The sequence below is a fragment of the Diceros bicornis genome, chromosome 2, assembly GCF_020826845.1.
Source record: "Diceros bicornis minor isolate mBicDic1 chromosome 2, mDicBic1.mat.cur, whole genome shotgun sequence".
NCBI lineage: Eukaryota > Metazoa > Chordata > Mammalia > Perissodactyla > Rhinocerotidae > Diceros > Diceros bicornis.
Window position 1 is genome coordinate 21,355,063 of NC_080741.1, and position 17,510 is coordinate 21,372,572.

Below are 17,510 nucleotides of genomic sequence, written 5' to 3' on the forward strand. Positions count from 1 at the left end.
GAGAAACATTTTGCTTACTAGATTACTGACTTACTATAAAAGGATATAACTCAGGAACAGCCAGTTGGAGGAGATGCATAGGGCAAGGTATGGGGAAAGGACGAGAAACTTCCTTCCCCAGCATCTCTATGCATTCACCAACTTGGAAGCTCTCCAACCACCGTCCTTTTGGGTTTTTACGGAGGCATCATTATGTAGGCACAATTGATTAAATCACTGGCCATTGGTGATTGAGTCAACCTCCAGCCCCTCTAACCTAATAGAGGTTAGACTGAAAGTTCTGACCTCTATTCATGGTTGGTTCCCCTGGCAGCCAGCCCCCATCCTTAGGTGCTTTCCAAAATTCACCTCTTTAACATAAACCCAGCTGTGATGGGAAGGGGCTCATTATGAGTAACAAGACACCATTTCACCTTTATGGCTCTGAAGCGTTTTCAGGAACTGAAGAGACCAAATATCATAACAAAAGATGCTCCCGTTGTTCTTATTGCTTAGGAAATTCCAAGGGTTTTGGGAGCTGTTAACCAGAACTGTGGACAAAGACCAAAATATATATTTATTATAAATCACAATATCACACCAGGTGCTAGAGATAAAATGATGACAAGGCAGTTATGGTCCCTGCCCTCATGACTGTTCCAGAGTCTGGAGGATAAGTCTGTGTAGACAGAAAAAGACCAGGCTCCCCCAAAAGATGGAGAACCTTACTAAGAGTAGGAGGTGTTCCCAACAAGGGCCCCTCCTCTGGGCGTGGGGTGAGGGAAGATACCCCAGAAGAAGCGGATGGCTAAACTGAGACCTGAGGGAGAAGCAGGAATTAGAAGGGAGATTCTAAGAAGGAGGCGAAGTGTGGCCAAAGCAGGGAGACTAGCACGTACCTGTAGGGACCCAGAAGGGAAAGAAGGGCTTGCACATTTGGGGAACCAAAGGCAGTTCAGCAAGCTAAGTCACGATATTTTGCCTGTATCTCCTTGGCATATCATCATACAACCTGTACAATGCATCTTCTGTGTCTCATTTTCCTCATCTGTATAATAGGGATGAAAATACCATATTTCCTGGATTTAAAGTGCACATTTACCCCCATTTTAACATTCATGAAATCAGGATGATTTGTACAGATCTATAGATTTGTACATTTCCTGCTGTCCTCCCCCCTCCTTCTTGAAAGCTATTGGGCAACTGATGGTGTTTCAGAATTAAAGAAATAAAGAAAAGTGGTGTCATTTTTGCCTCACCAATCTCCTAGGGCTGAGAGCATACGGACTATCAAATGAGATTAAGGCCCACAGTGGCTCTCAGCCCAGCCTGCACCTTAGCATCCCCTGGGGAGCTTCTGGACTCTACCAATGCCTCCGCCCCATCTCCAGAGATCCTGATTTTACCGATCTGGAGCAGGGACCTGGTGGGTATTTTTGAAACTCAGGTGATTCTATGGTACAGCCAAGGTTGAGAACCGATGCTACCTGATCCTACAGCAGAGTCAGCAAACTACCACCTGCGAGCCAAATCACACTCTGTTTTGTTAAAGTTTTATTGGAACACAGTCACACCCATACATTTACACTCTACCTATGGCTGCTTTCACATCACAGTGGCACAGTGGAATAGTTGCCACAGAGACAGTATGACCCTCGAGTCTAAAATGTTCTTTATCTGGCTCTCTACAGAAATCCTTTACTAACTTTGCCTATACTGATGCTGCTCAGAGTGCGGCTCTTGGCTCAGCATCATCAGCACCGCTGGGAGCCTGTGGGAAATGCGGAATCCCCACTCTAGTGAAGCAGTCTGCAGTGAACAAGATCCCCAGGTGGTTTGTGTGCACAACAAAGTTTGAGAAGCCCTGCCCTGTGCCCATCTGGCCACTGCCACCCTCTCCGGCCACTTTCTTGCCCCTCTACCTTTGTTCTTGCTCGGCCCTCTTCCTCCAGCTCTTCATCACAGTGCTACTTCCTCAGGGAGGTCCTCTCCTGTCCTCATAAATTAGATCTTTGTTATTTTTCTCTCATGGCACCTTATTATTTTTCTTCATAACATGTCTCAAATCTGTGACTAAACATTCATCTGAGTGTTTATCTCATTAATGTCTGTCCCCCCACTGGACTGGAAGCCTCAGGATGGTGGAGATTGGGTCTCAGGGCACGAGAAAGCTCTGAAAGTCATAAAGCACACTGGGTGCTGCTTCCAAGAAAGGGCAATGACAAGAGGAAAGGTCACGGTGGAAATAACTTGATGGGAAAGAACAGAACCAATTACTAAGCAGAGCAGGGAGGGTGCAGCCTAGAAGGCCCCAGATGGTGAGCAGCTAGGTTACACTAATTTCCTCTTTTTGTATTCCAGGGTTAAATATTAGCATTCAATCACACGGAAATGTTGAAGTGCTTTGGTAAACCTCCACAGAGCCAGGATCCAATTTTGCCAGCTGTTCATTAAACAAAATATCCATATATATATAGATATATCTATATATATAGATATATAGATATATCTATATATATATCAGGAATTTAATTAGAAAGGCAGAGGGCCAAGGATGTGATCATTGCTTGAGAAAGTTACATTTCAGGCAGCTTTCCTTTCCAAGAGAACTGAGGAAACTCTTAATTGCATTCTATTCTTTTTTCCCTGGCTTAATCAGAGCTTGTCTCAACTAATTTTTTTTTCTCAAAATGCCCTTGGGAGGTGAACATTTTTGAACGGTTAACTTTTTGTATGAAGATTAAGCACACCAACTACTCTTGTCCAAAGCTGTAGTGTCTTTCAGAACAGAACACAAGTGAGATGGCTTAGGCTGGAACTCCTTCGGGTCCTAGGCACATCACTCACCAGTGAGCTAAGATCAGTGATTTTACTGGAGAAGAAAACAAGATTGAAGAAGGAAAGAAGAAATGTCACAGACTCAAGGTGCCCCAATAGAGCCTCAAAGGTGACTAGAATAATGCTGGCTGGCATCTGTGGGTGCCTGGTTAAACAGACGAGTTGCTCATTAGGAATATCTGAAGTACCTTTTGGTAATCCCTTCCTACCCCAAATAAAAGAGCATAGTGTTTGGAAGGGGCTCCACTGCAAGAGGGCAAGTAGCCTGAATGAGGAGTGTGGAGATATGGGGTTCTAGTCCAAGCTGAGAGGGCTTAGGTCGATCCTTTAAATTAAACTCTGAGGCTCATTTTACTCATCTGTAAAATAAGGTGGTTTTAGTTTATTTATTTATCCATTGATTCACTTATGCTAGGCACTGTGTATGGCAGGAGGTAGGCAATGAAAAGTAAAACCACACACAGTCTTTGTCCTCATGGACCTTACAGTCCATTGAGGAAGCAAGGTATTTTTGGAAGAATTACATCAATAAGTTTAATGTTACAACTGTGTTACATGCTGTAAAGAAGAGGTTTCTTGAAGACCCACAGCCAATCCATGAGTAAGTCTTCTTACCAGTACCTTCAAAATACATTCCAAATCTAACCACTTCTCAGTACCTCCCACCCACGTCCATGCCACCAGTGCTTCTTGCCTGGATTACTGCACCAACAGATCTCCCTGCTTTGACTCCTGCCTTTCTTAATGTACGGTCTGCCTTCTGTATCCGTGGGTCCCACATCCACAGATTCAGCCAACTGCTGATCAAAAGGCTTACCATGGTTGTGTCTGTACTGAACATGTACAAACATTTTTCGTCATCGTTCCCTAAACAATACAGTATACCAACTATTTACATAGCATTTACATTGTATTAGGTATTATAATTAATCTAGAGATGATTTAAAGTATGCAGGAAGATGTGTGTAGGTTATATGCAAATACTATGCCATTTTATGTAAGGGACTTGAGCATTCTGGACCCCCATGTGTACCAAGGGACGGCTGTATTCTTTGAAGACCATAAATTAGATCAATATCCTCATGTTCAAAATCTCCAATGACTTTCCATCAGGCTTAAATTAAATTCCAATAGCATATGCATGGCCCATAAGGCTCTACCTGATGTGAGCCATGCCCCATGGTCTCTGATCTCATCCTCTTTACTCTTCCTCTCATTCTCTCCCCTCCAGCCACATTGCCTCCTTGCTTTGCTCCAAACATGCCAGAGTTGTTCCTGCCTGGAAATGTCCTTTCCCTTCAGGCAGCCTCATGTTTTGCTCCCATGTTCACTCAGGTCTCTGCTCAAATGTCACCTCCTCAGTGAGGCCTTCCTGGCCACTCCCCAAAATAACCTCCCACTCCCTTACAGTCAGTCACTAACCCCTTAAAAAATGCTGTTTTTTCCTAGCATTTAACACCACCTGGAAGTTATTTGTTGACTTCTCTATTGTTTGTATCCTTCCTGGAGGTAGGATTTTGTCTATCTTGTTTTCGAGCACCTAAAACAGGGCTTGTATATAAAAAAGTGCTTATAAGTCTTTGTTGAATTATTATATACTGTGATGACATATAATAAAGAGAATTGATTAACTTGCAGAGGAAAGGCTTCCTTAACGGACTGTGGTTTGAGCTGGTACCCAGAGGAATGCTGAGAGTTAACTAGGCCAAGAGGATCATGGTATTGCAGAAGTGAAGAGAGCTCGTGTAAAGATCCTGTGGCAGGAAGGAGGGAACAGAGTGGTCAAGGAACCAAAGGAAGTCCAGTATGAATAGACCACAGAGCAAAGGAGAGCATGGCATTGGATGAGGCTAGAAAAGATGTGGCCAGGCCATGCATGGCTTTGCCGGACCTATTAATGATTTCCGTCTTTATCCCAAGATCAGTGGGAGGTCATTTAAGGATTTTAATTGTGGGGAAGGGTGGGGAAAGAACAAACCACTTTTGTTTACAAAAAACACTTAATATGATTTATAAGACCTATTTTTGCTCTGAAATTCTAGGATTCTATAAAAAGTCAAACAGCGAAACGAGAATGGACTGTTGAAAATATTAACCAAAGTCAATTTCAGTGACAGAGATTCTAGCTACTGAGTTTTGTAGCTACTCAAACACTACCACTTTGGGACTTGATGCTCATATTGAGTTCAGCACACTACTTTCCCTCCCCTAAAAAAATATTGAGTCAAAATTTCCTCTTACCATGAAAAATATGACTTCTGAACTATTATTCTGACCATGCAGGGGTCTAAGTTGAGCATCAGCATCGGAAGCTTCTAGGCTTTTGAAGCACACATTTTCCAGCTTACTCAGCAGAATAAGACAGGTAGCAATGTCAGGACCTGGGTTTTACCACATCTTGAAATCAAATCCTCACTGGCCAGCTGTGGTTTTGAGCAATTGAAAACCTCAGACTCCCATCAGTAGAAGGGAGATAATGATAGTACTTTCCTCACTGGGTTGTCGTAAGGATTAAATGTGATAATGTATATCATGTGCTTACTAAGTGCTGAGTTAACTGATGTTGAAAACTTCCTGGATTGGAGTATTCAAAGATCCACTGTGTGAAGAAATCTGGAGTCAACCATCTCCTTCCACCTTGGGTGGTTCTAGCCTAGTCACCTATTGCTTTCTGGCTGAAGCTAGTGGCATGGCTACAGCTCTGAATGCAGGGCACACATCTCCTTTCTCAGTGGGGAGTTTATCAGACACGCAATGTACGGAATCACAACCTCTCCTTTGGTGTCTGGTGCACGACCCGACTCAATGACTTCTACAGCTGCTGATTGAGATGACAATGGAACATCTATGCCCAACTGTAACTTTCTCCATGAAGAAATTGAAAGAACTGATGAAACGCTGAGAAATAAAATAAATGAATGGATAAATGAAAACTCTCAAGTTTTTGGGAGAAAGCAAGTATCTATCTAAAGTATTTTGCACCTAGGGGTACATATTTACAGATTTATGAGGTAGATCTCTAACACAGAGAACACTAGCAACCATCAATTTGCCTATTTTTCTCACTATAATGATTGTTGATTACAAATGACTGTGTGTGCCCAAACTCTTGGGACATGTAGGAACAAAGGCGGTTTACAAACTTTGTGTGCCAGAGTGGGGCGGGGCACCCCTGGCCCAGTAAGCTTGAAAACTAGATTGCCATAATCTTAGATAAGTGCACCAAATTAGTAACTTACCAAATAATACCTAAAAGTCTTTAAAGTGTGCAGACATCTCCCGGAGATGCTATTATCCTAATTTCTCCCCCAATTATGTACTTAACTCACTCCCCACTACTAAAGTCTAAAAATTCTTTGCCTTAACCATTGGACCAGTACAAATCCTTGATGTGTTTAGTGCCTCCACCCAGTTAAATCCCCTACAAATGTGCATCAGGGTTGGTGAGCATTTTCATGACAGGTCCCTGGAGGCCCAACCATGAGGTGCTTAACGCTGCTGTTTCAGGATGATTACAGTAATCACAGAGAAGCGGGGAACGAACAAGGAACTGCAGTTGAGAATAATTTCTTAAGGCAAAACTCTTGGAAAAAGCTCCTCAGCGTAGAAACTGGATTTGTGGCATTAATCCAGGGAATGCAGATGTTGAAACTCAAGGAGAAGTATTGTTTGGAAGAAACTGTGAGGCAATTAGATGCCGTTATATGTTATTATATCATTTATATTTCCAAAAACACACTCCATGTAAGGTTTGAAGGGGCATCAGAAAAGCAGGATGCTTTTAGCTAAATGACACTTTCCTCCCTCTGGGTTCCACCCCAATCCTTTATATCAGAGTGCCCCTTTAACTTACAGCTTCCGGAATGTGGTCTTTACCGTCTCCAAACATCACAGGGTCAAGTCAAGCACAGTACTTATCTCGTGGAATCCAAAAGAACTATCATCTATTCAGCACCAACTACGTGCCAGGAACCAAAAATCCATAATTTCATCAAATCCTCTCAATTTTCCTGTGCTTGGATATGGTTTCTACTTTAGATGAGAAAACTAAAGTTCAGAGAGCTTAGGTGACTTGCCCAAGGTCATCAGCTAGTCAGGAAGCTGATTTCAGCTCATTTATTCACACAACAGAGATTTATTGAGCATCTACTAAGTCGCTAGCACTGAAGATACAGCCTGGTGAACATGAAAGACAAAGTAGCCCCAGTTTAGTGGGACAGCAATATGACTAGGGAAGCCCAGGGTACGGTGGGGACCCAGGACAGGGCACCTTACCTAGTAGACAGGGTCCAGTAACGCTTTTTCAAGGAATAAACATATTAGCTGAGCCCTCAAGGGAGAGAAGAAGTTAGCCAGATTTAGAGTCTAGAAAATACTGTTCTGGGTAAAGGAAATTCCAAATGAAAATGGCAGGAGGTGGGAGAGGGCAAGGTCTCCTTAAAGAATTGAAGGATTGAGAGTGGTGGTGGAGAAATAGGAAGACATAAGGCAGGAGAGGTAGATAAAAGTTGGATGGTGGGAGGATTTTCAACCATGGTAAGAATTTTGGATTTTATCCAAAGGCATTGGAGTGTTTTAAGCAGAAGAAAGTATGAGCAGATAGTTTCAGAAGTGCACTCAGGCTGAAATAAGGAGAATGCTAGAAGAGGAGCAAGACCAGAGGCAGGAAGGTAGACTAGGAGGCAGCTGTTGTCTGGGTGAAAGAGAGAATGGTGTTTGGGACCTAGGAGCAGAGATGACAGGGAGAATGGAGAGAAATTTGCAGAGAACATTAGGAAATTAAATTGTAGGACTTAGAGACTGATTACGTGGGATTGTTGATGAGGGCTAGGGAGAAAAACAGGGCTTTAAGGCTACTTTGGAGTTTTCTGGTGGGGCCATTGGATTGTGCCATTCATAGGAAGAGGGGAAGGTCTGTGGGGAAGATAATGAATAGCATTTGGGATTTGTTGGATTTGTTGGACGTCCAAGTGCCTGGTGGGCAGTTAGATATCTGGATCTGGAGTTCTGAGGAAAGGTCTGGCTTGGGGGAGTGGATTAGGAAGTAACTGGTAAATGCGATGGTTAATTTTATGTGTCAACTTGACTGAGCTAAGGGATGGTAAAATGTTATTTCTGCTTGTGCCTGTGAGGGTGATTCTGGAAGAGATTAGTATTTGAATCAATAGAAGGAGTAAAGAAGATCACCTTCACCAATGCTGGTGGGCATCATCCAATCCACTGAGGGCCTGAATAGAATAAAATGTGGAAGAAGGGTGAAATTGCTGTTTTTGCTCAAGTTGGGACATCCATCTTCTCCTGCCCTCAGACATTGGTGCTCTTGGTTCTCAGGCCTTCAGACTCCGACTGAATTACAGTGCTGGCTTCCCTGGTTCTCTGGCTTGCCAATGGTAGATCGTAGGACTTCTTGGCCTCCATAATCATGTGAGCCAATTCCTATAAAAAAATCTCCTCTCTATATATCTGTATATATCCTATTGGCTCTGTTTCTGGGAGAACCCTAATACAGTAAGTAAATGGTGACCAAACCTGTGGAGGGGACAGGAACACCCAACAGAAATATTGAGAGGTCAGTTCCATCTTTACAGATCATGTCTTTGAGCCACTTCTCATAACCAGTGGAACGTGCTGTTCCTCTAATGATCAAATCACACTGAGCCCTCACTATTCTAGGGTCACCCTGAGTACTCACTGATATCTCCCTCCATGTCCCCATGACACAGTTCTCAAAGAGCTGATGGGAATTCAGGATCAGGTCATGACCAACAAACTAACTGACCCAGACACAAGTGAAACAGCACTGGGTAGGGACAAAATTCTGTTCTCCAGTGTGGAAAGCAAGAATTCCATTCTGATTCAATTTTTGGCTAGACCAGAACCTACAGTATACTTATAGCAAAAACACTGCACTTACTGAAATAGTTAACAAGCTTTTGGTAGGTTGCTTTTCCCTAAAAGCAGACTCCGACAAGAATTTGTATGATTAGTTTATTTAGGAGTAAGCACTGGTAGAGGAGCAGGGAAGTGAGACAGGGAAGGGAAGGAAGCCAACGTAGAATTGTTAATGAGCAGGCAGGTTACCATTCTGGGCAGCTGGAGCTCATTCACTTGGAATCCTCTAGAAGAATGTATAGGTCATACCTCAAGAGTGGCCTCTCGCAACACGTGAGAAAGCTGGGATATTTATTCACCAACTTTCATCCATTACTGGGTGAGGGGTTGCTCCCAGGGCTGTTAACTCCCAGGCCCTTCTGGAGTTAACTCCGCATGAGTCAGGCATGCTCCCAAGGCCAGAGAAAGCCCTCAGGCCTTCACAAGTGTTTAAAGCAAGAAGTCTCCAGCACGCACTGAAACAGTGAATGCAGGGGGAATGTGGGCAGGGCTCTGACATAATCTGCTAGCCAGCAGAGAAGAGAAAAGCCTAGACATTAGGGAAATCTGCTACAATGTATAACATCATCTTCTTAGTATTATAGATTCTAAATGTCCCAGAGAAATGTGAAAGTAAATGTGATTATAGAGTTAACTACACATGCTGGATTATGGCGAGGTAGGGGTACCGAAAGATGGCACACGGACCATCTGACACACTGTGGGATTTTTCCAGCAAACAATAATAGCCAAATGTGACTATAACTTGCTCATGATCTTCAAAGTTCTATTGTATTTGGACTCATGTAACGGAGACTTTCAGTCAGAATTTCTCGCCAAACATTAATCAAGTTGTTTTTAAAGGACTCAATAAGTGATTAGCTTATGGTTTTTCAAGCCAACACAAATGCCTTTGCCAACTAACTCTGGCAAAATCTTTCCTGTCTAAAGTGTGGGATACAGTACTTAGAGCATTACAAGAACATTTTAGAGTCAAATTAATACCCAATCCTTAATTGAAATGGTTAAAGAATGGTTCAATGCGTAAGTAGTGTGTCTTTGTGGTTTGAGGGGAATGTTGAGGTTTACATTTGTAAGACTAAGTTAGTTTGTACACTCCATTTGTCTTCTCTCCCCTCCACCGTTTGAGCATTTGGGGGAAAACTCTCTATTCATCACAATATTAAATCAGTAACTTTCCTTAAACTTGTTATTTGGAACCATAAAAAGTATTAGCTTTTAAGGTTATCCCAGTCAATCAAGACAACTGAAAAGGTAAGATCTAGAGTCAGTAACGACAGACTGGCTGTTTCTTGCTTTAGCAAAACTGAAGGTCAGAAGCCGAGACACAAGCAGAGGTGATACCATCTCCTTTATGTTGCCTGAGATTGTGAATGTTCCTGGGTTTCTAAGTACACCTGCCCCAGATTTACAGGAAAAGCACAGTTCAACTAGACTTTTGAAGTTTTAAGTCATTCATTTATCAGATATTTATTAAGTACCTACTAAGTGCCAGGTACTGTGGGAAACGTTGGGGATATGAGAGACGCAAGAGATCTTTCCTTCTGCACATGGTTTATGTTAACTAAACAGTATCCATTTTCATTCATGGTAATATCTTCCAAATTCCCCTGCCAGGGCCTTGGAGTCACCCTAAGAAAAGCCAAGTCTGAAAGGAGAGTGAGGAACCGGGAGAGGAAGTAAGGCCATATCTCTCTATTATTTCTTCATTTAAAAAGTTTGGCCTTTAATTAGTCACCGTCTTGTGAGGCTCCTCTATGCCTTTTTAACTCTCCATTCCCTTGAAGAACTTAACGTTGATTTGGGGGCCTTTACCTTTCTGCTGAAACAGAACCATTACCCAAAGAAACTAAAACATAGAGTGCACTTTTAAAGCCTTCTACCTGCAGAACAATTTGACTTCTCTGGGAAAAGTCCCCCCCAACGTAAAGCATAAGATATGAAGGAATATGTAGTGAAATCAGAATGGCCACACTCCCAAACATCTCATCCAGGACAGCAGCATGCCTGAGTGACAGGTCTTTCCTTAAATGATCTCCACAAACTGGAACACTTCCAGGGAAAAAGGGAGATTACAATATTTGGCGAGTTATGCATTTCTGTGAATCATGTGTTACACTCCATGGAAACGAGGTATTTCAGTGAGGTCAAAACATAGAATAAAATAAAATAAAACATTGACTGAATTATTGGGAACACTTCTATTTGCCTTGACCCTTAAAATTTACCACCACCATCGCCATCGCCCTCATTTATTGAGCACTTATGCCTAGCATTTTATAAGGATTTTTCTATTTTTTCTCACACATCCGTGAGGTAGGTAGACATTGCTGCTCCATGTGACATGTGGGAAAAGACTCAGAGGTTAAGTGAATGTCCAAGCTAGTCTGTAACTCAAACCTAGACCTGTTTCAGAGCAAAGCTAAACCACTTCCTACTTTAAATAACACCACCACCACCAAGGTCATGAAGGGAGAAAAAAGATTCTGGCCAACATCTGATCATCCTGGAAAAGTCTTATATTCATCATCCTTATAAAAGTAGAAGCATAGAAAATCTACTCTTCATACTTATTTCTTGGGACTGTAGGAGGGACGGATCTTTGGTTGCAAACACATACTCATTAGTCTGGACCACTCTTATTCATTTGCAGAGGGTATAGCTACCAATCACATATTTTTTGAGAAATTCCATGGGCTGGGGATAGTTACTGATGGGGAAGATTTTTTTCCGTCATTTTTAAGACTGTTATATTAGTGGGACTATGTAGTATGACGTGCACATAGATCAATAAAGAACGCACCAACTTTAATTCACAATTCTTGTCACCTGACCTTCATTTGGTAACTTAATTGCACTGTCTATGCAAATAAATAAATAAATCTTTTCTTTACAAATATTCCAACTATTCAAACTTGTCTTAAATTCAGACTATCTGAAGGGAATGGGAGAAGTGAACATTGCACATATACTGTATTGAACAACGGTCTTTTTTGAGAATTGTTTCACAAGAAGAAATAGTAAAATTAAAAGGTTTTCACTACTAAAAAAATGCTAAAGAAGATTCTCCAATGAACGCTGAAAATCTTTCATGTACATCATAAAATTTAATTTCACATGGCACAAAGTCCAAAACACACGTACTTTTTAGTGGAAGACAAACTCTCTTCTCAGGATTCTCCTCTGCACTTCTAATATTTTGGAATAAAATGAGGAGAAGGGAGGAAATTGGCAACCTCTTTCATAAGGAAAAAAACTTTTAAGGCCATGTATTTTACAACACTTTATTTAGACTCCAGGATTTTTATGTTGGTGATCCCATTTATGGAGACACTAAACAATAAGTTTAACATTGTAACTTCAAAATGGAATACTTGAAAATTTTATATTGAAAACACTACTCATCAAATAGATTCTTATTTTGAAAAGCAACATGACTACTGATTCTGTAAGGATAGAAATTCTTAAGACTTCTGATATCCTTCCTATCTTGTCTTATGATTTTCACCCACATCTCAGATACTCCTAATCAACGTCACCACCCCTCTCCCCTATCAAAACTTTTCCCCCCACTGGCAAAGATCATCTTTAAATATGTCCATAGAGTAGACTTCTGAAAAGAGAAATGAGAAAACTTTATCACAAAAGGATACAGAAGAAAAGAACTGACTTCCTAGTTCCAATATCTTTCCCTCTTCCAGCCTGCCTCCTCCCCTCACCACAATTATTTGCACAGTTGATACTGAGCCAGGTAGCTGGGGTTCCACTCATTGCAGAGTTACTGGACATTTAGAAAAGGGCGCGTTTTTTCTGCCTTCTCCCCTCTCTTCAGGCAACAATAAAACCCCAAACATCTTAATAGATTTGGGTGAGGTGCAAGAGCACAAGTACAGGCTGGGAGTGACTTTCCTGACCCAGGCTGGTTAACCTCATTCATCTGTTCCAGCGTAGTTCTGGGTGCCTGCCACATGCCAGGCCCTGTGCTGGGTGTGGGGACACAGCGTTGAGTCTGGCCTTTCAGTCTTCGAGGCACTGGAGTGTGCGGTGGGGGACACGGAGCCCGGAGCAAAGAATGACAACAGAAGGTTCTCCGACAGAAGGATGCAGAAAACTATAAGAAAGACGGAGGTGGGAGGTGGGGGGTGGGGGGGCAAGGGCAGCGAACTCAGACGGTAAGAAGTGAAAGACAGAGGGAGGCGATTTTGAGCTTCTGAAATTCGTTTCTTTCCTTCACCGCAGTCCTCATGCAGCCCCTCTATCCGGCCCGTCCCTCCCATGCAACAACTGTCCACTTGCTAACCTAGTTCTGGCTCTCGCCGTCCCAGCGGACTTCGGCTCCAGGACTTACCTCGGGGAAACTTCCACGCGGTCCCCAGCCTTGCACTTCCTAAGCCCTGGGCGGGTTTCCTCGCGGCGCGCACTGAGCGGATAGAGCGCACCGCCCCGGGCGCAACGCCGGCTGCCGCGAACCGCGGGGAGACCGCAGGGACCTCGGGAACCGTGGAAGGCACGGGAGGCGGCGTGGGCAGCCCCTCCTGCCGGTGTCCTGCGGGCTGGCGGGCGGCAGTTCCCTCGCCCCTTCTTGCCGCTATATAAATACTTCTCCCCGCCCCGGGTCCGATCCTTCCCCGCCCTGGCGGCCCCGGGCCCAGCGCACGTCCCCCGGGAGGGGGGCGCAGCCGTAGGGAGGTGACGGAATCGGGAGTTGGGGGATTACGGGGGCTGCAACTGCTCTGCGGGCTTCTTCTCTACATGGAACCTCAATTCTCAGCTACAGACCGTGGGAGGATATTGACGGCGGGGAAATTGGGGCGTTCATGGTGCGCGTCCTCTCTGCGCCCAGGAGACGGGCAGGGCGCGCGATCCGAGGTGCACAGACGGTTGCATTGTTGGAACTGCGGTCGCTTGGCGGCTTTGTCTGTGTTCTGTGGTCTTCTTGCAGAAGGCAGGGGCTAGGAAGGGAGCCCGAGAGTCTTTGGGTGGTGAGAACTTATCCCTCTTGCCTGGGAACCGAGTCCAGCCACAGCGCGCCCCTGATTGAGGTCAAGCGCCATCGGGACCCCGGCTCAGAATTCAGGGTCCCGAAGAGAATATCCTTGACTCGCTGGTCTACTGACTTTTTCTCGCTGACTGTCCATTTTTTTATCTATCCATCTATTGGTTTCACAAATATTGGAGCACCTAGTATGTGCTACTATTAGGTGCTTGCTATACAAAACCAAATAGGACACTCAGTTCACAGTCTCTTCGGGGAGGCAGATATGGAAACAGGAACCGGGTGGTAATTGCTGGATGGGGTAAGTGCTACTCTGGGAACACAGAAGAGATCTTAACTCAGCCACTGAAGACCCGAAGAAGCTTCCCTGAGCAAACTGAGTCCAAACTGAGATCTAAAGAGTGAGATAGGCGTAAAAGCAGGGAAAAGAGGGTCCCAGACGAATGGAACAGCAGCTGCAAAGGCTAGGAAGAGGAAGAGAGCACTGTCCCGCTTCAGGGGAACCAAGAGGGTTTGTTTTTAAAAATTTGCTATGTACTGTCATCCTAAGAAAATTTTAAAAATCTAAAGAAAGATAAACTTGTACGTGGTACAACTGGAATCCCAAGGCAGGCAGTCTAGCCCTGGAGTGTGCTTTTGTAACATGGAGTGTCAACTTAGCAAATAACAAGTTCAAAACAGAGATGATCCCCACGGAATGGGGATTCCTCTGGGACTGGGGCATAACTTCAAGTCTCAGCTAGACCATCACCAACTGCAACTCTGACTAGGTGTCTGGCCGCACACCCAGTTGAGTGCGCAGTGTGGGATAGGTTGCCGAGAGACCAATCAAAGACCGGGAGACGGTGAACAAGACATGCAGGTTTATTGGGAGTTGCTTACAGGGAGGTCCAGTGGCTGCCGGCTGGACAGAAATGTGCACCCACAACCGTGGGCGGGGAGGGGGTTGCTTATACAGGCAGAGGACACAAAGGCTATATGCTTGCCAAGAGGCTGTCCCTGGTATGACTGGCGTTCTCAGGAGCAGTAGCTCACGTGGAGGGGCTCTGTGTCCCTTTAAGATGTGATGTTTTTTAAGTGAGGTAAGGTAAGATCCGGGCTGGCCAGGCCCTGGATGGTTACAAATCCCAGCAGCTGGGCGTCCTGCCCAGAAGGGAGCCAGAAGGACACGTGGTTGCAATGGGCTTGTGGGCTTTTGCTGAGCAAGCAAGGCCCAGGCCCTACACCAGGTCATTAACCTCAGTTTCTTCCCCAGTGGAATGTAAATAATAAAGACACTTTCTTATTTCCCTCATTGAGTGTCTTGGATATGAGACTTCACGTTCTGGTTCATAGATTTGGCGGAGCAGCACCAGGACAGGTGGCTTCAGAAGGGTGACTTCTCTATGGGTCCCTGGGTTTTGGTGCAAGGAAGACTAGGAGAACATCAGAACAAAAAAAGAAAAAAGCAAACACTGGAATATTTCAAATTACTATTGCTTTTACCTAAAATGATTAAAATTAAGTAATTCAAGTTCTCATATTTCATATAGTATTATCAGTTTAAAAAATACACTTCAAAACACAAGTATACTTTCCTCATCCCAGGGTCATTATTTAAAGAGGCAGATGTAACTCTTGGTGGCAGCGTTTCTAGCCAATTGCCAGCCCACTTGAAGCTAGTTTTAGAAATGTGCCATACATACAAACAATGCCCATTTTATTAGAGCCCCATAGGAAATACCAGTCTGATAGAAGAGCTTCTGGGATTCATAAGCCTGTGACCCACGGCCCAGCCAGGACTAATGATCACGTCAGTTCAATGTGAAGTCTCAATGGCACTGCCTTAACAATAAGCCAAGTTCCCTTGACATATTGTTTTGGGGCATCTGAAAACACTCTGTCTTATGTCCTGGATCTTTTTATGTCCAAACCAATTTTCATAACTGGATCAAACTTTGACCAGTATGCAAAAAATTCCTTTCACCTAGACTAGAGCAAAAATGCAGAAAAAGAAGAAACGTCCTTGGATCTTGTCATGCAGGTGGTTACCTAAAGTGACCCCAGTTTTTCCCATTATGCAACCCTTCATTTCTGGACCAGAGAGATGACGGGCAAGTAGCCAGTGTTCTTTGCTGTATTTCCAGAGCTTTTTTAGGAACAGATGTAACTTAAGTGGAAGTGTGGGTGTCATTTGTGGTTGAATGGGTTTTTGGAGCCTATGACATCTTCATCAAACTGGTGATGAACTACGTCAGAAGACAAGGGCAACCCTTAACTTAAGCCATACGCATGAGCTGGTCTACTATGACAGTGTTTGGACTCTGGGAGCCTTGTCCATTCATAGTTCAGCCTTTGGGAGAAAGTCAGCTACTTTGGAAGATCCATGTTGACTTCTCAAATGTCTCCAGAACTCAACCCAGCTTGACCTTCATGATTCAGACTCTCAAGCTACTGAAGTTGCCTTCTATTTGATCTTCCAAAGTCCAATCTTCTCCTTCACCAAGTCTACCCCAGCTGATTCCTGCCAATTTGTCCTGCATTCTTCTGACAGAGGGATCTTTCTAAACCATATGTCTGATCAATCATTCTGCTGACTTAATGCCATAAAGGGCTCCCCACTGCCTACAGAGCAGAGCCGAAACTCAAGGCCCTTTATCTCTCTCCCCATTCTTCCTTCTTGCCTCATATTCTGCCATCTTGCCACACTTCCACTACTAATTGTGAGCTCCAGTGCCCTAGAAATGACCCACATTGCTGGACCTCATGCTGGTTTCATATCTCCTTGCCATTGTCAAGGCTGTTTCCTCTCCATTTATTTATTTATTCATTCAGCAAAATACATATTGAATACTTACTATGGGCCAGGCACTGTGAAGGACTGGAATCATTTTTATAATTATAATCTATATATTTTTCATCATAAGTTAAAATAATATACTTAACCCAGACATCTTATTTGGTTTACTAGGATCTATTTGTTTATCAAACATGTTTTAAACACCTACTATATGGTAGATACTGTATTAGACACCAGGATGCAATCACATAGTCTTTGTCCTTAGGACCTCAGAGCCTAGTGTTAGAGATGGATAAGTAAGCTAGTTATTAATGTGATAGGGATCTGTATGCACTGGGCACTATGGGAGGAATCCTGGGAAGAAGGTGATACTTGGGATAAATATTGGACCTGGGGTTGAGTGAGGAAGGTTGAGAGAGGGAAGAAATAGTAAGATAGAGGGAGCAGCATATATGAAAGCATGAAAGTTAATGGTGGCTGGACAACGAAGGGGCATGGTGTGAAATGAAGTTGGAGAAGTAGGTGGGGTAAGTGATGGCTTGGAGTGAGTGAGTGAGTGAGAGAGGAGTCTAGGATAACGCTTAGGTTTCTGGCTTGCAACTTGGGAGGGCAACACCATTTACTGAGATAGTGAACATAGGAGGAGGAGGAGGCTTGAGGAGGGAGGTGGAAGAAAATCTATTATGGATATTTTGAGTTTGAGATGCCTGGGAGCTGTCCAAGTGGTGATGCTCAGTGGCTAGATGGATACACATAGGTCTGGGGCTTGGAAGTGAGGCCTCAACTGGAGACAAGGATTTGGATTTATCATGAAATTGATAGTTGAAGCCAGAGGAGTATATGAGGTGATATAGGGAGAGTTCATTCATTGAAGAAATATTCATTGAGTACTTAGTATGTGGGAGGCACTGTTCTAGACCTCAGGGATACTTCAGGGAACAAAACAAACAAGGTTCCTGCTCTTCTGGTGCTTGAGGAAAGAGGGTTGGGAGCATGTTATTGGATGGCAGGGGAAGATTACAATTT